The sequence below is a fragment of the Mus pahari genome, chromosome 5 (assembly GCF_900095145.1).
Source record: "Mus pahari chromosome 5, PAHARI_EIJ_v1.1, whole genome shotgun sequence".
Classification (NCBI taxonomy): Eukaryota; Metazoa; Chordata; class Mammalia; order Rodentia; family Muridae; genus Mus; species Mus pahari.
This window is the reverse complement of record NC_034594.1, coordinates 66,644,198-66,669,178: the sequence shown is the minus strand read 5'-3', so window position 1 is coordinate 66,669,178 and position 24,981 is coordinate 66,644,198.

The window sequence follows — 24,981 nt, the reverse complement described above, 5'->3', positions numbered from 1 at the left end:
GCCGTCTGCATGCATGAACATGTTACTGCAAACACAGCACGCGTGCTCTCTGCGTGTGAAAGCTCTCACGTTGGAGGCACTAATTCATTCCAGCGTTCTTACATCCTCGGTTGCTCCTGCTGCCTTGACTGCTGCAAAGCTTGCTCATCCCCCACTGCCTTGGATGCACCATCCCTCTTCCTGGACTTCCGTCATGGAATAGCATGAGTGAGAGAAAATAGACCTTGATCGTGAACCATCCTCGATCGTGAACCTTGCCCCTTCCTGGCAGCACGGCTGCGAGGAGTTAGTTCACCTTGTGTCTCAATCCCCGTCTGTAAAAGAGAAGTGACAGGAGCTTTGAGAGGGCTGCTGTGGAGGTGAAGACTCAGCACGCCAGTGCTTAGAATACCACGTGGACACACAGAGGACACATGGGGGTTTTGATCTGTGACCCCCATGAATGAATTAATAAGCTGTGTCCCATGCGTGGGTTGAAATCCTTTGCCACTGTGTGCTTTAGTATTTAACTCCTTTCTAACCGATTTCTGTGAATTTTATAATATAAATATTTCTGAGAACATTTAATCTCAGTTCATCTGGACATATATTTTAAACATTTTTACTACCAAACCTTTTGAATGTTTATTTCATGATTTTCCCCCTATTACTTGAAAGCTCCTAAATTAACCCTACCTCCAAATTCTAATGCCCAATTCAATTTTAAGACTTGACTTGATTCACTATTGTAACTGTAGTTTAGCATGTGGTGTTTTATTTTCCACACCTTACAAATCATTCAACTATTGAATTATTTAGTTTATTTGTTTCGTAACTATTAATAGAAAGCTTAAAATTCTGGCCTTTCTCTAGCTTTACAATAGATGACGGGTATGAGAACTTGTTATATTGGGGCCATAAATACAGAGGGACACATTCCTGCCTTAACATGTATCGAGAAATTCTTTATGAACCCATGAAAAAATACAATCCCCGCCAGTAAATTCTACTTTGCATGTTGAAAAGGGTCTCGTGGCTTTACAAAGACCTTGTCCATCTCCTGGGATTCCCCAGACAGCAATGGGAGTGGCCATGACTACCTGCCCTGGGACAACAGTGAGTGATGTCCTGTAACAGCTGCTTTTCTGTCCCTGTCCCTGTGTACCCCTCACTGCAGCATTGTACAGGGGTGATAATCACACAGCAGCCCTGAGGGGTCTCTAGTGGTACTTTCTGCTGTACGGTAGGGTAGACCATGGCCCAGTAGGAGCTGGCATCCCAGTGTCCTGGCCAGCAGCAGAGCAGTTGGGCATGCAAGCTCTGCACCTGTGGCTCCTACAGTCCCTTCTTTTAAGACGATGGGTTTCTCTCATATCAGACTGTGTGCTTTTTTTTCTTAGTTTTATTTTTTATTTTATTTTATGTATATGAATATTTTGACTGCATTTAAGCCTGTTCCACGCGTGTGCTTGGAGATCAGAAGAATGTGTCAGATCCCTTGGAACTGGAGTTACAGGTGGTTGTGAGCCCCCCGAGTGCTGAAAACTGAACCTGAGACCTCTGCAAGAGCAGCCAGTGCTCTTCAGCATGGAGTCATCCCTCCAGCTCTCTTCCCACATCTTCTGATGCGAAGTCTGTCTTCCTGTTGTGTCTCTCCACCTCATGGGTCTTTTTGTGCTAGATCTTGTCATATTTCTTTTTCTTTTTATTAATTTTAAGCCAAAGGCCTGCCTTTTAAAAGTATTGTTTTTTATTATTATTATTATTATTGTTGTTGTTGTTGTTGTTTTATTGGTGTGTGTACAGTATGTGCACATGGGCACGTGTGTGTCACTGAACATGTGTAGAGGTTAGAGGACAGCTTTGAGGAGTTAGTTCTCCCCACCTTGTTGAAGTGGGCTTCTCCCATTTGTTGCTGACAGTCTGTGTAAACACATGCCAGGCTAGCAGGCTCCTGGGACTATGGGTGTCTGTCTCCTGACTCACAATGGGAATAACAGGATTACAGATGCAGGCCACCAATGTTCATATGAAGATGAACACCGTCTTTTCAAGATCTGTGAAGCATTATGTTGTAATTTTGATGGATTACATTGAATCTGTAGATTGCTTTTGGTAGAATGGCCATTTTTACCATATTAATCATATTGATCCATGAGCAAGGGATATCTTCCCATCTTTTGATATCTGCAGGTTTTTTTCAATGTCTTTTATGTTTTTATCATACAAGACTTTATCTTACCTGGTTAGAGTTATCCCAAGACATTTTGTATTATTTGAGGCTGTTGTAAAAGGTGTTTCCTTGATTTCTTTCTTAGTCCATTTGCCATTTGTAAATGGAGGGTTACTGGTTTATTTTTATTTTTGTAGTTAATTTGTATCTGGATACTCTGTTGAAAGTATTTATCAGCTGTAGGAGTTTACTGGTGGAACTTTAGGGTTTCTCATGAATACCATCTTATCATCTGCAAATAAAGATACTTTGTCTTCTTCCTTTTCAATATGTATCCCCTTGATCTCCTTCTTATTGTCTTATTGCTTAAGCTAAGACTTTAAGTACTCTGTTGAGTAGGTATGGAGAGAATGGACAGCCTTGTCTTATTCCTGACTTTAGTGCAAATGCTTTGAGTTTCTCTTCATTTAAGTTGAAGTTGGCTATGGGATTGCTGTTAGCTGCCTTTTTCACATTGAGGTATGTCCCTTGTATATGTTCCCTCTCCAGGACTTTTATTAGGAAGGAGTGTTGGATTTTGTCAGAGGCATTTTTTTTTTTTTTGCACCTAATGAGATGATCATGTGGTTTTTGTGTACCATGATCAGTTTGTTTATTTTGTGGATTACATTTATTGATTTACATATGTTGAACCATCCCTGAATCTCTGGGATAAAGCCTACTTGGTCATAGTGGATTTTTGTTGTGTTCTTGGATTCAGTTTGCAGATATTGAGAATTCTTGCATCTATATTCATAAGGGAAATTGGTTTGTAACTCTCTTTCTTTGTTGACTCTTTATGTGGTTTAGGTATCAGTGTAACTGTGACATCATAAGTGGACGGTGTTTATTCTGTTTCTATTTGGTGGAGTAATTTGAAAGTCTAATAGAATTCTGTACTAAAACCATCTGGCCCTGTTTTTTGTTTGTTTGTTTATTTGTTAGTGAGACTTTTATTACTGCCTATTTCACCAAGGGTTATAGGTCTGTTTAAATTGCTTCTCTGATCTTGATTTAACTTTGGTAAGTGTATGTATTGACTGAATTATCCACTTCTTTTAAACCTTCCAGTTTGGTGGAGTAAAAGCTCCCTGAGCGAGCCCTCATGGCTCTCTAGATTTCTTCAGTGTCTCCTATTATGCCCCTCCCCCTCCGGATTCAGTTACTTGGATGTTCTCTCTTTGCCTTTTAGCTCATTTAAATGAGGGTTTTCCAATTTTATTCATTTTCTCAAAGAATTAACTTTTTGTTTCATTGATTCTTTGGACAGATTTGTTTTGTTTCTATTTTCTTGATTTCAGCCCTGCAACTGATTATTTCTTGTTGTCTACTCCTTCTAGGTGAGTGTTTTTCTTTTTGTTCTAAAGCTTTCAGGTACGCTGTTAAGCTTCTAGTATGAGATCTCTCCATTTTTTTTCTTTTAAATAAAGGCACTTAGTGCTATGAACTTATATCTTAGAACCATCTTCATTGGGTCCCATAAGTTGGGGCATGTTGTGCATTCATTGTCATTCAATTTTAGGAAGTCTTTAACTTCTTTCTTTTGTCCTGACCCATTTTTCATTCAGTAGTGCATTGTTCGGTTTCCATGAGTGTAAGCTTTCTGTTGTCTCTGTTGTTGATATCCATCTTCAATCTGTGTGGTCAGATGGGATTCAAGGAGTTATTTCTTTTTTCTTATACCTATTGAAACTTGCTTTATGTCCAGCTATGTGACCAATTTTGGAGGAAGTTCCACAGAGAAGAATGTATATTTTGTGTGTATGTGTTTGAGTGAAATATTCTGTAAATATCTGATGGGGCCACTTGGTTTGTCAGTTAGCTTCAGCATTTAGTTTTGTTTGGATGGCCAGTCTATTAATGAAGTCTCACACTATTGGTGAATATCAGTTTATTTAAGCTGTCATAGTGCTTCTTTTGTGAATATGGGTAGCTATGTGTTTGCTGTATAGATGCTAATAATTACAAAACCCTCTTGATGGATTTTTTTCTTTGATGAGTGTGTAGTGTCCTTCCCTATCTCCTCTGATTAGTTTTGGTTTGAAGTCTGTTTTGTTGGATATTATAATGGCTACACCAGATTGCTTCTTAAGTCCATTTGCTTGGAATATCTTTTCACCCTTTTACTCCGAGGCAATGTCTATCTTTGATGTCGACATATGTTTCTTGTATGCAGAAGAATGATGGATCCTGTTTTCACATCCATTCTATTAGTCTGTGTCTGCTTATTGGGGGATTGAGATCATTGATGTTGAAAGAAATCAATGAGCAGTGTTTGGTGACTCTTGTCATTTTGTTGTTATTGTTGCTGCTGCTGCTGCTGCTGGTGGTAGTGTATGTGTTTCTCTGCTTTGATTTGCTGGTCTGAGATTATTTATTCCCTGTGTTTTCTTGGGTGTAGTTAACTTCTGTAGTTGGAGTTTTCCTTTTAGCACCTGCTGCAGGGCTGGATTTAGAAATAGATAATGCTTCGAACTTAGCCTCTATAACTCCTTCCATGGGTATTTTGTTCCCTCTTCTAAGAAAAAATGAAGTATCCACACTTTGGTCTTCCTTCTTGAGTTTCATGTGTTTTGCTAAATTGTATCTTGGGTTTTCTAAGTTTCTGGGCTAATAACCACTTATCAGTTAGTGCATGTCATGTGTGTTCTTTTGTGATTGGGTTACCTCACTCAGGATGATATCCTCCAGATCCATCCATTTGCCTAGGAATTTCATAGATTCATTGTTTTTAATAGCTGAGTAGTACTCCATTGTGTAAATGTACAACATTTGCTGTATCCATTCCTCTATTGAGAGACATCTGGGTTCTTTCCAGCTTCTGGCTATTATAAATAAGGCTGCTATGAACATAGTGGAGCACATGTCCTTATTACCAGTTGGAACATCTTCTGAATATATGCCCAGGAGAGGTATTGCTGGAAATAGTACTATGTCCAATTTTCTGAGGAACCGCCAGACTGATTTCCAGAGTGGTTTTACCAGCTTGCAATCCCACCAACAATAGAGGAGTGTTCCTCTTTTTCCACATCCTCGCCAGCATCTGCTGTCACATGAATTTTTGATCTGAGCCATTTTGACTGGTGTGAGGTGGAATCTCAGGGTTGTTTTGATTTTGCATTTCCCTGATGATTAAGGATGTTGAACATTTTTTGAGGTGCTTCTCAGCCCTTCGGTATTCCTCAGTTGAGAACTCTTTGTTTAGCTCTGTGCCCCATTTTTTAATAGGGTTATTTGGCTTTCTGGAGTTCAACTTCTTGAGTTTTTTATATATAGTGGATATTAGTCCCCTATCAGATTTAGAATTGGTAAAGATCTTTTCCCAATCTGTTGGGGATACATCCCATAAACAATCACCAAACCCAGACACTATTGTATATGCCAACAAGATTTAGCCACCAGGACCCTGATATAGCTGTCTCCTGTGAGGATATGCCAGTGCCTGGCAAATACAGAAGTGGATGTTCACAATCATCTATTGGATGGAACACAGGGTCCCCAATGAAGGAGCTAGAGAAAGTACCCAAGGAGCTAAAGGGGTCTGCAGCCCTGTAGGAGGAGCAACAAGATGAACTAACTAGTACCCCCAGAGCTTGTGTCTCTAGTTGCATATGTAGCAGAGGATGGCCTAGTTGGCCATCAATGGGAGGAGAGGCCCTTGGTCTTGCGAAGATTCTATGCCCCAGTATAGGGAAGTGCCAGGGCCAGGAAGCAGGAATGGATGGGTTGGGAAGCAGGGGGAGGTTGGAAGGTATAGGGGATTTTCAGAGAGGAAACTAGGTAAAGGGATAGCATTTGAAATGTAAATGAAGAAAATATATAATAAAAAAAGAAATGGATAATGCTTAAATTTGGTTTTATCCTGTAATGTTTTATTTTGTCCGTCTACTGTGATGGAAAATTTTGCTGGGTATAATAGTCTGCGTTGGCATCTGTGGTGTCTTGGAGTCTGTAGCTCTAAGATACCTAAGTCCATCTAAGATACATTTGTCCAGGCCCTTCTGGTTTTTAGAGTCTTCATTGAAAAAATCGCATGTAATTTTAACAGGTCTGCCTTTATACAATGCTTGGTCTCCCCCCCCCCCTTGTGCTTTTACTCTTCGTTCCTTGTTCTGAATGTTTAATGTTTTAATTACTATGTACCAAGGGGACTTCCTTTTTTGGTCTAGTCTATTTGAAGTTCTGTATCCTTCTTTAGGCTAGGAAAGTTGTCATCTATAATTTTATTGAAAATATTTTTGGGCCCTTGATCTGGGTCTCTTCTCCTTCTCCTATTATTATTCTTAGATTTGGTCTTCTCATCGTGTTCCAGATTTCCTGTATATTTTGGGACAAGAGTTCTTTAGATTCAACTTTTTGACTGAGATATCTATTTCTTTTACTGTTTCTTCAATGCCTAGGATTCTCTTCCATGTCTTATATTCTGTTGATAAAGTTTGCCTCTGTGGTTCCTGTTCCAGTTCCTAAACTTTCATTTCCAGAGTTCCCTCCGTTTGGGTTTTCCTTGTTGATTTTATTTCCACTTTTAGGTCTTGAACTGTTTTATTCATCTCCTTCTACCTTATGTTTTGTTTGTTTGTTTGTTTTTGTTTTTTATAGATTTCTTTATTTATTCATTTCCCTCTTTAAGGACTGCTATCATATTCCTAAAGGCTGTTTCTAAGTAAGGCCTTTTTCTTGTGCTCCTGCAATGCTCAGGGCCTGCTGTGGAAGAGCTGCTGGCCTCTGCTGGAGACAGATCGGCCTGGCTGTTACTGTCTGTGTTTTCACTGTGCTTAGCCCACTTGCTTCCTTAGAGTGACCTATGGAGTCCCAGGGAAAGATCTGTGTGATGCACAGGAGATCAGGGCAGGGTAGACAAGAGGCCTCAGTAGCTGGTGTGCTTCAGAGATGGGGATGGGAGGGTTGTGGGTAGAGGAGATTGGATTTGGAGGAGAGGGGGAAAGGTGAAGATCTGCAATTAGCCTATTTATTTTCCTTTCCAGAGCGTTCTGTAGGTTCTCAGGGAGTGCCTGCTAGAGCTGAGTGATGCCTTCCCTGGTAAGAATGTCATAAGTGATTTCTAATGTCAGAAAACAGGAATTGTAGTTTCTCAACCAGCAACATTCTTTAAAAAGTTGATTACATTCATTCATTTATTCATTCTTCATTTATTCATTCAATCACTCATTTATTACTCATTCTTTTATTCATCCATTCATTTATTACTCATTCAACTATTCATTCAATCATTCATTTATTTATTACTCATTCATTTATTCATTCAATCATTCATTTATTTATTACTCATTCATTTAGTCATTCAATCATTCATTCATTTATTACTCATTCATTTATTCATCCAATCACTCATTTATTCAATCATCCATCTGTGTGGATAGACATGGTGGGCAGAGGACAGCTTGCATGAGTTGGTTCTTTCCTTCTATCATATAAATCCTGAGGGTTGAACTCAGACTGGCCATCAGACTTGGTGGCAAGTGGCTTATTTGCTGAACTATCTTGCTGGCCTCTCATCTCAGTCTTGAAATTACATAGCTCATTTCAAAGCACTGCTTTTTAAAGTGTTTTTAAAGTACATACAGATAAACTAGACAGCCTTGAAGTTCAAGCTTTGATGGTAGCTTTGATTGAGGCCCCTTGGTAGGTTCCTGGAAGTGGGATTAAAGCAGTGAATATTCCCATTGATTGGATGTGTAGCCCAATTGCATTTCATTAAAACAACAACAACAACAAAAAAACCCTTTTATAATTCTGTCTCCCATGATAGTCCCTAGGACCAGACCTACAGAGCCAAGCTCAGTCCTGCTCTTGTCTATTGGCTAACCAGTTCAGACTTGCTAACCAAGGAGGCTCAAGGGTCAGCTGTGACCCATGGGAGCCTCTGCTTTTTTTCTCCTATCTGCACCTTTAAGGAGGCTCAGTAAACACAGCTCCCTTCCCAGGGGGAGGACAGACAGTGGGACAATAAGCCCTTTTAATTGCTGTGAGATATTTCAATACGGTGGGTCGCGTCTAGCCCTATCCTGTCACCTCAGGAACTTCCCAGACTCATACTCCTCTGTTCTGCAGTTGCATGCAAATTGAATACAAATAGCATGTAAATATCATGCAAACCACATTCAAATTGCTCTGCCTGCTCTCCCAGGCCATACTAGATAATTAAATAGCCAGAACTGGGAGAACTGCTCAGCTAGGACTTAAAGAAGCCAAGACTGGAAGTGAGGCAGAGACCCAAGGGGTCACAAGACCAACTGGTGTGACACCCACTCCACAGAGTAAGGAGGACGACTGCACCTTCCTGACTAGACTTTGCCAGGACTCGGCCCCTGACCTGCACCCTCTACTCGAGTCAGAGCCCAGCACCAGGCCCACGGCAGTCAACTTCCCTCCTCAGGATGCAGCATGTGCGCTGGCCACAGGAGAAGCCATCTCTGACTGGTGGAACCTGAGTATGTTTTCCCAGGGATTCTGGGACAGGGAAGTCTGGAACTTGGGGCTTTGCTTCATCCTAAGATGCATGAGGTGGAGGATTCCTAAAGTTCAGGAATGGTTTTAGGTTCTTGGAAACCATTCAAATAAGAACACACACCTATGTAGAACTTCAGTGTTTTGCAATTTTAAATTCTGTAATAGCTGTTAGAACTTAGATTATTAAAATATTTATTAAATCAAAAACAAAACAAAACACACACACAAAAGAACACACACCTAGCTCCCTAACAAAACTAAAGAGCACTTTCACCTCTAACCCTAAAACTCTTCAGACTTGGTGACTTGAAGGATACAGCTGAGCACTTGCTCATGAAAGAAACTGTGTATCTCTTGTGTATATAGCCCTGTCCTCTTGGTAGTTTACCAATGGCCACAGTAGAAGCATTAAACTTATCTCTTGTGTATACAACCCTGACCCTTTGGGAGTTTACCGATAGCCACAGTAGGAACGTCTAAACCACAGCACTTGACAAACTTTCTCTTCACCGGATGGCTGCTTTCTGCCGCCACATCTTCCAGACCTGCTGATGTCACCCCCATCGAAGTCACCTTCACCCCACCACCGCCCCCCCCAACCCCCACAGCTAACTCTTTCCCACTCTGGAATGTGATGTTTGAGTTTGGCCCTGTCTTCAGTGCAGAAATGGCTGACTGCCTCCCCCTTAAAAAGAATGTCGAAGAGCGGGTAGCTAACTGGTAAGACCAACCATGGCCATTTTCTCTCCTCAGAGTCTTGCTCTCTTATTTCTGGCCTGCTCATCTGCTACAGCAGTGCATTAGCCTTGGGTGTTCCCACGGTGGTTAAACATTACAATAGATGTGAAATGTTTTCCTATTTGAATGAGTGAGTTCTTCAGTGAGGGGTGCAAAGTGCACCGTGTCCCAGAAGCCCTGTAAGCAAAGAGAACACATAGTGTGAAACAGACAGACAACGAATGATCCTCCCGAGATGAAGGGTCACTTCATTCCCCACTACTGCCAGACTAAGTTCCCAGTCAGAATCACTTAACATTTACAGCAGAAAGAAAGAGACGCATTTCTCTATGGGGCCATCCAAGGAGAAGTTGAGCAAGCCTTCCGCACCCCACCCAGCCCCCTACAGAAGGATTCCATCTTTCTCTGAAGGCTGCATTGTCGAAAGGGAACTGATTGCCTAACAGAATATTTTCCTCGAATTGTCTTCAGAACATTTGATGAAATGGCCTCCAGCTAGAATCTTGACAGACAAGGCCTGTTTCTTTGAGGGCCTTTGAGCATCTGCATGTCTCTGGGAGAGTCCCCACTGTCCTTGGAGGTACTTCAGGGCAGCTAAAGGGTTCCAGTGAGCAGAGGAAAACAGAAGCTGGAACCATGGGAACCGCAGTCTTAACATTTCATGCTCGTGGTAGCAGATTGGCTCCTGGATTGATCCTTAATTACCATTGAACATGCAATTGCTATACAATTAAAGCATAATTATGCTGTCAAAGAATAATCGCAGACTTGGTCAGCATAGTGATTACAAAGTGGAAAGTGCATTTTTTTTTTTTAAATAAAGAGAATTCTAAATGTCCCTTTCTACCCGATAAGCCTAAATCTTTCGTTGTCCTTGTCTGTCTGGGCTTCTGTCCAGAAGCTCCCAAACTGTCACACTTTTAAGGTCCACTGTATAAATATTAGCTTATCACTTACTTGGGGCTTCTGAAAACACATTATTAGTTGTCCAGAGTGATCTAATTTTTGCTGTTTGAAAAATAGATAATAAATTCTCCATGCTTCTGAAATACCCATAGTTCCAAAAGCTCAAAAACTTATAATTATTCAACAAGATGAATTGTCAACTCTTTCTGTGGTACTGGAGAGAGAGAAGAGTGGAAGAGAGAGGGACAGAGGAAGGAGAAAAATGGGAAAGGAAAAAGCGAAAAAACTTTGCTTTGGGGCTTTTGAGAAGGACCTCAGGGGCTGTCTCTGCCTCTCTCTTTTCCTGGTCCTTGTCTCTTTTCGTCATTTCCGTTCTCGCCTTCCCATGTCTTTCCTTGTCATGTCTTCTTCTCTTGCATACATAGGACATGGGTAGAATGTTCCTCCTATCTGCAGACACTGTGTTTCCCAGCCACTCGACTATAGAAGGCTGCTGCTCATGAGTTCCCCAAACCTGTATCCAACACATTCTGAAACACTGCTCCCAAGTGATAGGGACTCCAGCGTGGACTGCCGGATGTTTGTCTATGATGTCCAAAGTCTGTCTGCATTGTGTTGGTGTTGCCCAGAATTCAGCAGAAAACTGTTCCCCCTAAAAGGAGCTCATCTACTGCCCTCCCCAGGTTATGGTCATAAGAGCCGGTGAGGACGGGTGCGACTGAATTGCCAGTTTGCTTCCAGGGATGTTTTAAAATAAAGCAGGCCATTATAGAAAATTAAATAGCAATAATAATGGCATAGATAGTAATTATGGCTAAAGTTATGGCTCAGAGGCAGAGCACTCCCTAGTAGGTGAGAGGCCCTATGTTCCTTCCCTAGTTCCATCAAACAACAACAAATTAAAGCAGGGCTTGTCTTCTTGTATTCTTGCCTGTTCACTTGGTGTAATTAAAATGTAAATGCCCAGAAGTTTGAATAAACAATCATAAAGAGTTCCTGGGGCCCTTAGAAGTCCCAGTCCACTGGGCAATCTCCTCTGTGCGATGGCCCAAGCCCTGACAATAACCTTTCCCTACGGAGCCCTTCCCCCAGCCTCAGCCTCTGTCTGGCTGAAACTGAAAGAGGATTATTCCAGAAAACACATCACAGTACATGTTATTGTGTGTAGCTGAAGCTTTGATTCCATCATTTGCAAGAGGAGGGTTTGGTTTTTGGTTGTTTTCGTCTGTGTGGCAGGGGCAGCGTTGCCCACAAGTGCATTTTTCTTTTATAATTATCATTTCCTAAGTGCTAGGTCTCTGCATTCAAGTGCTCTGGGGAGAAGGGAATCTTGTTTTGGAATGCTGGCTGTACTGTGATCAATTCTTTGTAGTAATAGAATCAGCTAAGCCTGACCTAGTTGTCACAACCTCAGAAGTTTATTGTCACCAAATGACCATGTAAAGTCTACACAGATTATTGAGTCTGGTTTAATCCAATCATGTGGATACAGATGAGCCTGGACTTACAAAGACGCAAGGACCTGATTAAAAACCCTCAAAAACTGCAAGTAGCACAAGAGGAAATGCATGGAAAGTAACATGTCCAACATCCGGCTTAGCAGTGCATGTATGGTGGTCACCTGTCATCTGTTGCCCCTTGTAACCATAGAGAAGACAGGAGTGGCCACTACTCACCACGGTGAGAAGAGGGACTGAACCCTGAACCCAGGAAAAGGCCCAGATGAGAAACTCAAGGCTGAGGAGATGACTCAGTTGGTAAATTTCTAACAGTGCAAGTGCAAGATCCCGAGTTCTATTTCTAGAACTCACATGGAAAATCTGGGCGTGGTTGGTACATGATTTCATTCAGTCCTTGCCTTGAGGGGGCAGAGATAGGTGGGTCTCTGGGGTCCATCGGCCAGTCAGACCAGGTGCATCAAGAAGTTCCAGGGCAGAAAATGACTCCAGTTAAAGAAGAGAACAGATAGGTGGTGTTTTGAGGAACACACACACACACACACACACACAAACTTCTACTAACTGTGTGTTGTTCTTGATCATAGTAAAATAAAAATATGTCATTTAGGGGGTTGAGGAGATGGCTCAGCTGTTAAGAGCACTGACTGTTCTTCCAGAGGTCCTGGGTTGGGCTCCTAGCACCTAAAACTCTTAGAACTCCTATTCCAGGGAATCAAATGCCCCTCCTCTGACATTCCATAGGTATCAGGTATATATGTGGTACACAGACATACAGGGAGGCAAAGCACTCAGTGTGTATGTGTGTGTGTGTGTGTGTGTGTGTGTGTGTGTGTGTGTGTGTGTGATGGTAGGGACTTCTTGTCTACTTTTTCTGAAATAAAGTTTAGGTAGACTAAGACAGAGGTGGTGGAAGGTACTTAAGTCAGAAGGATGGAAACAGCATGTAAGGGGACAGGGCAGAAGGTAGGTCTAATATGGTGTGGATGCTGTGAGTCTCCTGAAGCCCCAGAACAAGGTGGAAGCTAGAGTGTAAGGCTGGAGGGATCAGCTCCGAAATCCTCCCCTTTTTCTGGGTCACCATCCTCTTCTTAGCAGACAGCCTTTCTGTGTCCTTCTGGTGGGGCGAAGACTCAATTCTCAACTAGTCAGCCTGGCCACCTCATAGCCTGTCCCCACCACCACCAAAGCTCACCATTACACAACACTGTATACCTAAGAAGAAAACCTGTCAGCTCAGAGTGTCCACCTAGAGCCGCTAGAGCTGGTCAGCAGAAGAAGACAGGATGAGCTTCCCTTGCAGGCACACCAGTGCCAAGCCGAGCGCCATACGGAGCCTGACAAGGCTACCAGGGCTCCAACAATCCCCTTCCCTGACAGAGCCTTCCTCTCCTTTCTTAGTTTCTGCCTGAGCAATAAAAATTAGGGAGAAGGGAACTCCCCTATTTTTATGTCAGGGAGACCTGAGGCTAAGGTTTGAACATAAAATGCCCCTCACAGTCTCGAATCTGTAAACACTTGGTCTCCAGATGGTGGTGCGGTGTGGGGAGGTTGTAGAGCCTTTAGGAGGTGAGGTCTGACTGCTGAGGTAAGTCATTGGGGTCAGTTTTTGATTTGTAGTCCAGCTACAGTTCTAGCCTGAGCTCTGCGTTCTTGATTCACCGAGAAGGGAGCAGGGAGCAAGCAGCCTTGGCCTCCCATGGCTACTGCTACGCCTGGGGCATGGAGACCTCTCCCGTTTGGCCCCTAATGGGATACACTGTATCCTCTCAAACCATCCAACCAGGAACCAAAACAAACTCTTTCTTGCTAAGTGTCTACTTCAGGACTTTGTTGTTGGTTTTGTTTTGTTCTGTTTTTTTAAGTTATAGCAGCAAGTAAAGTAATTCACAAACACTTGACAGAAACCTTGTAAAAAGTCTAAACCCAATGGGGTTTTGTTCTGCTGATTGGAAGCAAGGATCAGTTGGCTGAGGACTAGCGGAATTGGCCCCTGGGGTTGCTGTGGGGAAGAAAGGGGTTAAAGGAAGTCATCCCAGTATTGTGCATAGCCTAAAGTTATTGGAACCTGCCTGCCGGTGGCCCACAATGAGTGCTTGGGGTTAGAATCAAGTTGTCCAGTTTTGCCTAGCAATACCCACTTAGAATCAAAGGGAGCTTTTTACTTGTGTTCTTGAATGACAGAGATCTTCTCTGGTTGAAGATCTGAGCTCTGTGAAGACCTCAAAGTCTTTGAAACCTTGCAAAAGTTCTCTGTACCTGTTAAACAGGGAGGTTGTAAATATTGTGTTTTTTTTGAAGACGAGAAATGAGCATGATTTACAACCATCCAGGGTCTGATTACTTACCCTACAGGCCAAGAACAGGAAAAGTCAGCGGATAGAATGTGCAGCATGTTTTGCCTATTATATATTTATTTATTGGTTTTTAATTTTATTTTAAATTTTATATTCATCTGTGTTTTGTCTGAATAGTATGTGTGTACATGACATGCATACAGTGTTCATGAGGCCAGAAGGTGACATTGGCTCCCCTAGGATGAAGAGGGTTGTGAGATACCGCTGGAGAGGAAACCAAACTCCAATGTTCTGCAAGAGCAGCCAGTGCCCTTAACCACTGAGCTATCTCTTCAGCCTCCATTTTATTTGTTTTTCAGAGACAGGGTTTCTCTGTGTACTCTGGCTGGCCTTGAACTCAAAAATCCACTTGCCTCTGCTTCCTGAGTGCTGAGATGAAAGGTGAACCAGCGAGACCCTGTTTTATTTTTAAATTTAATTTCTTTTTTTTTTTGTTTTGTTTTATGATCATTTCTCATTTTACATTTGATTTTTAATGTGTATGTTCTGTGTGTGTATATATGTGTGAATATATGTGTATGTGTTTGTGTATGTACATGTCTTGCAGGTGTGTGTTCACACTGCCCCTGCAGTGGAAGACAGACATCTACATCAGATGTCATCCTCAATTGCTCTTGTTTTGTTTTGTAAATCAGCGTCTGCCACTGAACTCGAACATCCTAGCTGGCTAGACCGTTGGACAGCGATCTTTGGTGATCTGACTCTCTCCATCCCCAGAGCACTAGGGCCGCCCCCCCCCCCAAACCTGGGCTACTACAATCAAGTTTTTACAGGAGTGGTGGGATCTGAACTCAGGTCCTCATGCTTGCATAGCAGGCAATTTCCTGCCTAAGTATCTCCTGGCCCCACATCATCTATGTTTTTACACATCTACAGCGTAGTGAATGTTACCTCACTAGAAGCAGTTGGTCGGCCTTGCAGGAGTTGTAGGCAACAAGGACAAACACAGGACGGCTCACTGTGGTCCCTGCTGTTGCAGAGGACACACAGCTGTCTGGAGACTCACAGTCCAGGGTCAAGAGGGTCAAAGGCAGAACAAGTTGTGCTTTTAAGTGTGTTTTCTTAAAGCAATCCTTTTGGTGACCGGCAAGAGAGGGCAAATATCTTTAAAAATATTTGACCTTGGAAGGCAGCATGTTTGCAGTGTGGATGCTACAAATATCTGGAATTCACTGAGACCAAGAAGGAAGCTGAAGGGACAGCAGGGTGTAGCATGTTCTGGACAGATGTCTTGCCAGCGAGGGGAAGTGAATGGAACCTCCCAGTAGGCTCCTCACACACCTAGGGGAAAGCCGAGGGTAGGCTCTACCCCAAGTCAAGGGACAGGAAGGGTGGTGGCCCAAGGGCTTGCTGGTCACAGTGGCCTGGTGTCCATCAAAGCGAGGACAGAGTGGGATAAATATCAACCAGGAGAGTGCTGGAGGGGGGTGTCCTGAAAGGTGACCAGCTTGGGTCAATAACTTAGGACAGTCTGGGACCATAAACTTAGGAATCATGAAGCCCAATATTAGACCCTGCGGGAGCTTTGCTTGACCAAGGACCATGTGCCTTCATCCTGAGCATGTAGCAAGGCTGGGGAAGGGCTCAGGTAGATGAGTGCTCTATTGGGCTACTGGGGCCTGAGAGATTTGCAGTCCTGAACAAAACACCACGCTCCTGGAGCACTGTATCCCTTCTTCTCTGGAGACATTAGAAATGTATCTATCAGTTTCCTTTCTTGTCCTCTGACACAAAGCTCCTGAAGCTTTTGCAGATAGGAGGCTGTGCCAATCTCTGGGTCTAACATTGGCTCTCTGCCAGGCTCCTGAATCCCTTAGGACTTCCTGAAAGGTAGAAGACGGCTTGGTGGACTTCTCGCTAGTCTTAGGCTTGAACCAGCTGTCATAAGAGGCTAGGTTCAGACACCCCAACCCCATATCTGGGGAGGGGGTGGGTATGAGTCAATCACTGTTGGCTGGGTTTTAATCCAACATGGCTATGTGGTTATGTCCCCATTCAGCTCAAAGGTCCACATTCAAATTGCTTTCACACAGCCGTGACTGGTGTTCGTGGGTAGAATATGAAAACAGTGGGTCCTTCCTGTATTCCTGGCCCTGTGAATCTCTCCCATCAAGCTGCTTCTGTATAATGTCCTTTCTAATGAGAGGCCAAACCTACTCCATCTTGGAACTGGCCTCTATCTTAAAAGAAAAACAGCCTGAGAACTTGACCTACAGCAGAACCCAAGCTGCACCCAAGTACCAGGACTTGTCCTTGGCTCTTATCTCAGAGTTACTTCCTAGCTACATCCTAGCAACAGTTAATCAAAGATTAGTCTGTTTGTTTCAGAAGTACTTTTAGACCACTTGGGATTGTTCAGTCTTGCTTCAGAACACCCACTTGTCAGGTTACAATAGTTACTCTATCAGATGTTTGCCAGGCTAGACACCCTTTCACTTGCTCCCATTTCCTATAAAACCTTGTCCTGCTGAGGGTTCGAGGCTGCTCCACCTTACCATCCTGCTGTGTCAGGGTGGGGTTAGAGGGGAGCCCAAGCCTGAGCTTGTAATAAAGAGACCCTCATGCAGTTACACTGAAAACAGCTCCTTTGGTGGTCTTTTGGGGTTCACAAACTCTCCCTGGCACAACACTAAGAGACAGATAAACAAAAGAAATCGTATCATTGAGCCCTGGAGCTTCTCTGAGAGCCTGAGTTACAACCAGGTTAGAAGGCTAGGTACCAGTCTGCTGCCTGTGGTCAGGAAGCAGTTTTGGGGATTCAGCCATCAATCTATGGGGCCCAAGGTTATTTCCGGGTAAAGTGTCAGCTCAGCAATGGAGGCCCGCAGGAAGCACAGCCAGGCAGAGCACATGTTCCGGTGGTTGGTCACATGACAGTGCTGGCAGGCACTGCAGGGACAGTGAGGATGGTAGTGGTGTTGGATGTTTGCTGGGCACAGGCAATACTCCCAGTGTCCTATCCACCCAGTTGATGTATTAGTTACTCTAATGTCAGTGTGACCAAATAAACAACAAAGGCAACTAAGAGAAGAAAGTCTGACTTTTGGCTCAGAGTTTCCAGGGCATTTTGATCTGTCATAGCAGACACATGATGGGAACCAGCAAGCAGTTACATCTGAAACAAGGGCCGGCTGGAACTTTCAAGGGCCCATAGCGACCCACTTCCCAGTTAGGTTCCACAGCTTCCGAAATAATGCCAAAAGAAGGGGACCTAGAGTTCACGATGGGAGCCTGTGGGGCCCCACTTCACCATCAAACCCTAATGGTCATACCCGAGGAAACAGGTTCATTGAGTGCACTGGGAACCTGATGTGTGCTGTCTGGGACCACTGCCACTCCGTCAGTGTCTAAAAGCTGACACTGCTCTAGAATTTGCCAGCATCCCTCTTCCCTCCCTGACCTGTCCCCATTCTCCTCCCTATCTCATGATTTTATGTTGCTAATGCTTCAGATAACTTTACATAGCATCAACTGCACTGTCTTAGTTACTTTTCTTAGGTAGTTACTTAGTTGCTGTGACAAAAATGCCTGATAGAAGCCCAATAGGGGAGAAGGGGTTTAGCTTAGTTCACAGTTCAAAAGGATACAGTCCATAGCCATGGCGGGAGACAACAACAGCAAGTAGGGAAGGCTTGGTGGGAAGGCTGGTCACATTGTGTCCACACTGGAGAGGTAGAAAGAAAGAACCAGAAGTGGATCTGGCTATAAAGTCCCAAGTCCCACCTTTCAAGTGACCCACTTCCTCAAAAGGTTCCACAACCTCCCTAAACAGCACCGCTGACTGGGGACCAAAGTTATGAAATATATGAGCCTATGAGAGGGACAGTTCTCATCCAAACCACGACACGAACTCACCAGGCCTTTCTTGGTAGATCAGAGCAGTTCTGGTCTACATCCCACTGTTCACTGATCAGAAATGCCCCTTATCCAGACTTGGCCTGACATCACTGTGACTGCTTCCTCAAACTTTGACAGTCCTGTAAAACAAGCTAGCTTCCAGCTAGAACTCAGTGACCTCTAAATCAATGGGACTGAGTCCAAGTTCCCTTTGCCTGTAGTCTGTTCAGGGATGTTGGCAGAGTGGGTAGTGGAGCAGAGACCTCCCTCAGCCTGTCAACTTCTGTCCAGCTGAGAGCTGTGGAGATTCTGAAAGGGGCTGTAGACTAGACTGGGCTGCAGCTGGAACAGGCCACATGTGTGCTCAGCGCTCCCTGGCTCCTCAGTGAGGAAGCTCAGCAGGCTGGCAGCATCTTCCCATGGTTAATAACAGGATGTGGATGCATCTGCTGCGTCTCAGGCTCTGGAGGGAAACCTGTGGTGACAAAATGATTAGGATCCAGCATCTCCGGGGTTCACAGTAAATGCCTTGCCTATGTCTCCATAGCAGTCGCCCTAACTGACTATGGTTTTCAAACACAAATAAAAGCAAAACCATCATTGTGCCTCAAGACTCAGCACAAAGATTCTGAGGACAGAAACTTTTTGGCTGTGAGAGACAGGACATGAAGTCAAGCGGGTTCTTTGTAAGGATCACGGCCCATTGCTGCCACTTTCTGGGGTAGGGGATCCCGGTGAGGTGAAATTGCGCTGTTGAGCTGGATAGCAAACCCTGAAGAGTGACGTGGGAGACTCAGAACACGTGCCTGGATTCAACATGGTTTTGCAGTAGTGTAAACTCTATGAGACCTACTCTAATCTGTAGGAAAAACAACACAATTCTCTCAGAATTGTCTTTTTTTACTGAGAATGGATTGGAAAGGAAACCCCCAGCCGGGCTATGAAGCAGATGGGGTGTAGTGTCTTTAAAATCTCATCTATCTGATAGAAGATAAATATCCCTCCACTGTACTTACGTTAGAACACCATCCAGTTTAAAAACATAAAACCATAAAACAAAACAAAAACAAAAATGGGCTATGCCTCTGCATGTGAACAAACAGAAGATGTACAAACAGCTATTGAACTCAGGGAAAATGGCTGTGTGTCCTGGCAAACACTTGACACGCCTGTCTGTGGGAGGCTAAGGCACAAGGTCACGCAGGAGTTCAAGACCCGGACTAGAGGGAGATGCTGTCTTAAAAGAAATTTGAGGAAGATGTTTAATTTTACTAACAATTGAAGAAATGAAATTTTAAATAATGAGGGGTTTTTGTGGGTTTTTTTTCTGCCATGTTAGAAACAGGAGATTGATGTCGTCTGATCAATGAAGGGCATGGGGGGCAGGACAGGCACTGCCACACATTGAATGTGTCACTGTGGTAGGCTTTTCAAATGTCAAATTACTTAAAATTAGATACATTTCAAGTTGGGTTAAAAATTTAGGTTTCTCATCTTTCTGTAGGACAATTTGTGATTGTGGAAGGGCAGCTACTACATAAAGGTTTATATGAATATGTATGCCTCGTGTGTGCACACATATGTGTACGTAGATATATACATGCATGGGCTTAATTTTTTGTAGTGTGCATATGTCTGCCTCCTGTGGTGCATATATAGAGGTCAGAGGGCAACTGGTCAGTTTTCTCCATCACCATGTGTGTCCTAGGGATGGAAATGATATTGATATTGTCAGTCTTAGCAGTAGAGACCTTTATCCACTATATTTTTAAAAGGTTTATTTATAATTAATTAATTCATGTATTTGCCTGCATGTGTGTGCACCATAGGTGCAGTGCCCACAAAGGCCAGAAGAGGGCATCAGAGCCCCTGTAACTGTAACCGACAGTTGTAAGATGCCAAGTGGGTGCTTGAGACTCAGGTCCTCTATGAGAGCTGCTGATGCTCTTAAATGCTGAGACATCTCTCCCACCCCCTGGCCACGTATTTTAAAGAACAGAGTTTGCCAGAAAGATGATGTCGTTAGTGGAATTTTTCCAATTATCTCTCCAAATTTCATGTAATATCAAACCCCAAGTATGGATGGATAGGAACGGAGCAAGGCAAGCCACAGAGGCAACACGTCTTGCCTTTGAAACCACACCAGCTGTGTTGGGGTTTTTAAACTTTACTGCAATTTGGGGGGGAAGGTGGTCTTGCCAAGAGTAGAAGCTCATGTTTGAACACAAATGAGACCTTGCGCATGTTGTTATGGTGACCCCATCATTTTAGAACTGTAAACGAATACCTTGGAGGAGTTAATGAGCCCCAGCATTGGATCAGTTGGGTTATAATGAGAGAAAGGACAGCGGCAGTGTCTCTGAGAACATCAGCAAAATCACTAAGCAAACTGATATCTGGGCCACATGTGGTTTGGCCACATTTAGCAGCTTCAGAAAATGCACTAGAGTCAGAGAACTTGTCCCAAAGCCTGCCCTGGAAATGCAGAAAGCTAGGAACATTGTCAGGACTTATTTTCATATTCCACACAAAAGCTGTGGGATGTATGAAGTCATGAACCTTTTGCTGCAGAACATAACACCAAAATTAATATATGGCTGCAAGTCTCATCAGAACTGCCAGGAAAAAAATTTAAAAAGCCCACTAATTATCAGTGGTGCTGATATGTCTCCTCTGTGTCTTCCAGAGACAAGGAATAAAAGCAGGCGGTGTCTGAACTGCAGTGAACATGTTTCGACAGGTGTGCTAGGTTTATACCTTCAGGGGAGAAAGCCCTTCCCCAAGCAAACACTGGCCATTTACAGAGTGTGGTTCCATGTAAGGCTGGGGAAACCTTCGTTTTATATCTCAGAATGGAAATTACACAAGTTACATTATTTTATCAAAGTGCCCCAAAGTTAGAAAGATGAAAAAAAGAATAAATTCCCAAATAGGGTGAGACATTCACAAAACATGCTTTTAGACCATTTTGTGTCAAAAAGTAAATTCGCCCACCATGAGAGCAAATTTAGAAAAATAGCAATGAGACGCCACAAACTTAAGCACAAGTCAAAACTATGCAAACGGTGGTGGTGAGACAAAGCCTTAAAAATCCTCCCGGGATGAAAATGTTTTGAAGAAGTGTCTAATCAGCAAGCTTTGGAAATTGTATAAAAATGAGACTAGATAATCGTAATTAATCAGGAAGAACCAAGGTTAGGAAGGAAACCTGTGGAGGTGATAAAGTGGGTGTCTGTCACTTTCAGAAGACTTACCAAATGAAGGGTTTTGAGAAGTACAATCAGGGAGAAAAGAAAGAAGTGAAAGAGACTATTAAATTAGAAAGTCCATGGTCAGGGCTGGAGTGATGGCCCAGCAGTTAAGGATTTATTGCTCCCCAAAGGACCAGAGTTCAGTTCCCAGCACCCACAAGGGGCCACTCAACCACTTGTAATCTGTCTTAGTTGGGGTTTCTATTCCTGCACAAAACATCATGACCAAGAAGCAAGATGGGGAGGAAAGGGTTTAATTCACCTTACTCTTCTACATTGCTGTTCATCACCAAAGGAAGTCAGGACTGGAACTCACACAGGGCAGGAACCTGGAGGCAGGAGCTGACACAGAAGCCATGTAGGGGTGCTGCTTACTGGCTTGCTTCCCCTGGCTTGCTCAGCTTTCTTTCTTATAGATCCCAAGATTACCAGCCCATGGATGGCACCACCCACAATGGGCTGGGCCCTCCCACCTTGATCACTAATTGAGACAATGCCTTACAGCTGGATCTCGTGGAGGCATTTCCTCAAGGGAGGCTCCTTTCTCTGTGAGAACTTCAGCTTGTGTCACGTTGACACACAAAAACCATCCAGTACATAATTCCAGCTGGAAGAAATCCCATACTGCTGGCCTCTGCAGCCACCAGCACACATAGATACTAACCCGCACATGTGCATAGAATTAAGAAATAGTAAAACAAGTCTTTTCTTTTTTTTTTAAAGAAAGATGATTGGTTGGGCTGCGGTGGCGCACGCCTTTAATCCCAGCACCAGGGAGGCAGAGGCAGGCGGATCTCAAGAGTTTGAGGACAACCTGATCTACAGAGTGATTTCCAAGACAGCCAAGGATACACACAGAGAAACCCTGTCCTGAAAAACAAAAGTGAACAAACCATCCAAAGGAAAGAAAGATGATGTTCTAATAAATGTAGAGTGAATTTTTAAGACAAAGAATAAAATAAACACTCACCAACAGGGTGAGTTAGCTGTATTATGAGATACTAGTTCCTCGAAAAAGGACTGTAAACTCACATAAAAGCTGGATGGACATGGTGGCTTGCTGGGAACACCAGTGCTTGGGAGAGTAGAGATGGGATCTAAGATCGCTGCCACAGCTGGCTGGCTACAATAGTCGAATAGGCAGGTCTGGGTTCACGGAGAGACCCAGCAATTATAACGTGACAACACAAGCGTGTTCTTGGGTACCCAGCGTGGTACTTCTAATCCGATGGGAAGAGAGGAGCCAATCAGTGTACACACACTTCCATGCTTTCCTCTTGGAACTTATGGATTTGTTTCTTCCACATATTGATCGAATTGATTGACATCATCCTGGCGATAGACTCTAAGGCAGTCAGCTTGGGAATCGAGATGTGACTGGCATTTTTCCCTTTAGAAGTTGTCAGGACTAATCAAAGAAGAGCTAGCTGCAAAAGTGATTCCTGTACCGACTCCCCTGCCTCTGGTCCCTTTGCTAGCCCCTTCCATGCTGGGAATGGACTGAATGCATTTCCCCACGTGACTTGACTTCGTGGAGTCAGACCTCAGGCTCTTTAAAGCTCCCATTTTGTTTGGGAGACATGCCTTGTCCCTCACACACTCTTCTGATTTTCAAAACAATCTGAAATAAATCAAAATCCCTTCACACAAATCTTGACAACGGTTTTCATGAGACTTTATACGTCTGTGCTACCCCTGACAGGACCGGCTCCGGTGAGAAGGCTCGCTTTCACAAACTCATGTGTTCACAAGTTTCAGCCCCCGGCTGTTGGCTTTACTGATCCTGGCATGAGGCAGAACGTCACGATGTGGCTGATGCTACTCATAGTCAGGTGGACAAGAAGCAGCCACTGAGAGGTCGTCCTTGAGCCATAAGATGAAGTCCCTTCTGCCCTTAACTGGCTCCTTATTGGCTATCTTCTCACAGCAATGAGAAAAGTAACAGTAACCACTTCCTCCAGGTAACCCTCACATCCCAGCATCTCCAGAGCCTACTCAGACCGTAGGCCTCAGCAGCTGGGGACCACACCTTCAACATACATGCCTTTGGGGAAGCCATTTCACACTTGGACCAGGGCCATCAATGCCCCATCCTGCAGCCAGTGCGGCGAGGCTCCCCTCCCCCCCCCCCCCCCCCCGCACACACACACACACACACACACACACACACACACAATCCCCCCCCCCCCCCCCGCCTCCCTGGCCGTTCAGAGGGGACCTGGTCTGGCGCTGGAATATCACTATTCCCATCTCCATAAAGACACTCCTTAACAACACAACCCCACCCCAGGAGTCACAAATCCCTGCTTTAGAATAGACAAATGGCCGCCTCCCTTGCCTCCACGTTGCAGAAGCTGGGACTCTCACTGATAAATGGCTGAGCACTTGCCAGGTGCAGCCTGCCCTGTCCTTGGGAAAGAAACAAAGGAAAACATCCTCGAAAAGATAATCAGGGGTCATAGGCTGTAATGACTGGCCGTAAAACACACTAATTCCTGCTAGCACCATAAAGTTACTCCCTAGGTCAGAAAAAGCGCCCCTCTCCCCTCTGTTGCGCGATTCTGCCTTGCCACTGAACAAACGATATCATGTTTGAAAAATGTCTTGCTTTGTCACTCCCCCATCACCCTAAAACCCAAAGAATCTCTAACTATGCTGTATATAAGTGCCAAGCCTTCTAGGCTCAGGGTCGCACTCCTGCCCTACGCAGTGCGAAAGTTTGCGAGTCTGAGTCTGAGTGGTAACAGTAATAAAGACTCATGCATGATTGCATCAGGCCCTGCAGTTCCTGCGCTCTCCTGAGGTTCCCTTGGAATTGGAGACACAACAGATGCACATGTGCAGGGAATGCTCATGGGACGTGTATGTCTGCATGTGTGTAGAAGCCCGAAGTTGGCATTCACTGATCTCTTTCTACTTTATTGAAGCCGGGTCTTCTGTTGGTCCCGGAGCTTCCCAAGTCCAGGCGGTCTAGCTAACCAGCTTGCCCCAGTGACCTCCTATCTCTGCTTACCTGGTACTGGGACTGCAGGCAGCTACCACAGCTGCCTGGCTTTTATGTGGGTTCTGGGGAACTGAACCCTGGTCCCTGCTCTTGGACAGCAAAGCACTCTCTTCCCAGAGTCACCACAGCTCCCTGAGGACTTTTCACCAGCTATCTTACTTGCTTCATGAGGAGTCCTATAAGGCTGATGCTGTCGCTGCCCTCACAGATAGGGAAACACGGGCACAGAGGTTCGTGGAACCTGCCCGGTATTGGCAGTTCCTGCAGCAGTGCTCTATGACAGGACCCTGGTGACAGCATCCAGGATGATCCCACCAGGCTGTGGAATCATCTGCACTGTCGTCTGGTCATTAGCAGCACTGGAAATGTTACATCATCCTCCAAGCAGGTGTGTGAGTCATATCTTGGATCTCCCAAAATAGATAAGGATGATTGCTTTGCATCTTCCAGTGACACATTATGAAATGACTGTTATTAACTACAGTTTAATTAAATGAGTTTTTCTTTTATATGAATAGTTTTTCCTTGCTTTGTGTTCCATGGGGAAAATGGAGACACCCCTTTTCCAACTCACAGCCCCTCCCACTTAAAAATATCTGTTTTTTTTTTTTCTTCCTAATGCTTATATTCTGATCAAAATGGCTGAAGACGATGGGGCTCACATCTCACTGGCCTCTGATTATAGCCAGTAGCAATAACCACACCCGAATTAAGCAAGATAGATGACAAACAACTTCAAATCATGGAACTGCTTGTGTGTGTGTGTGTG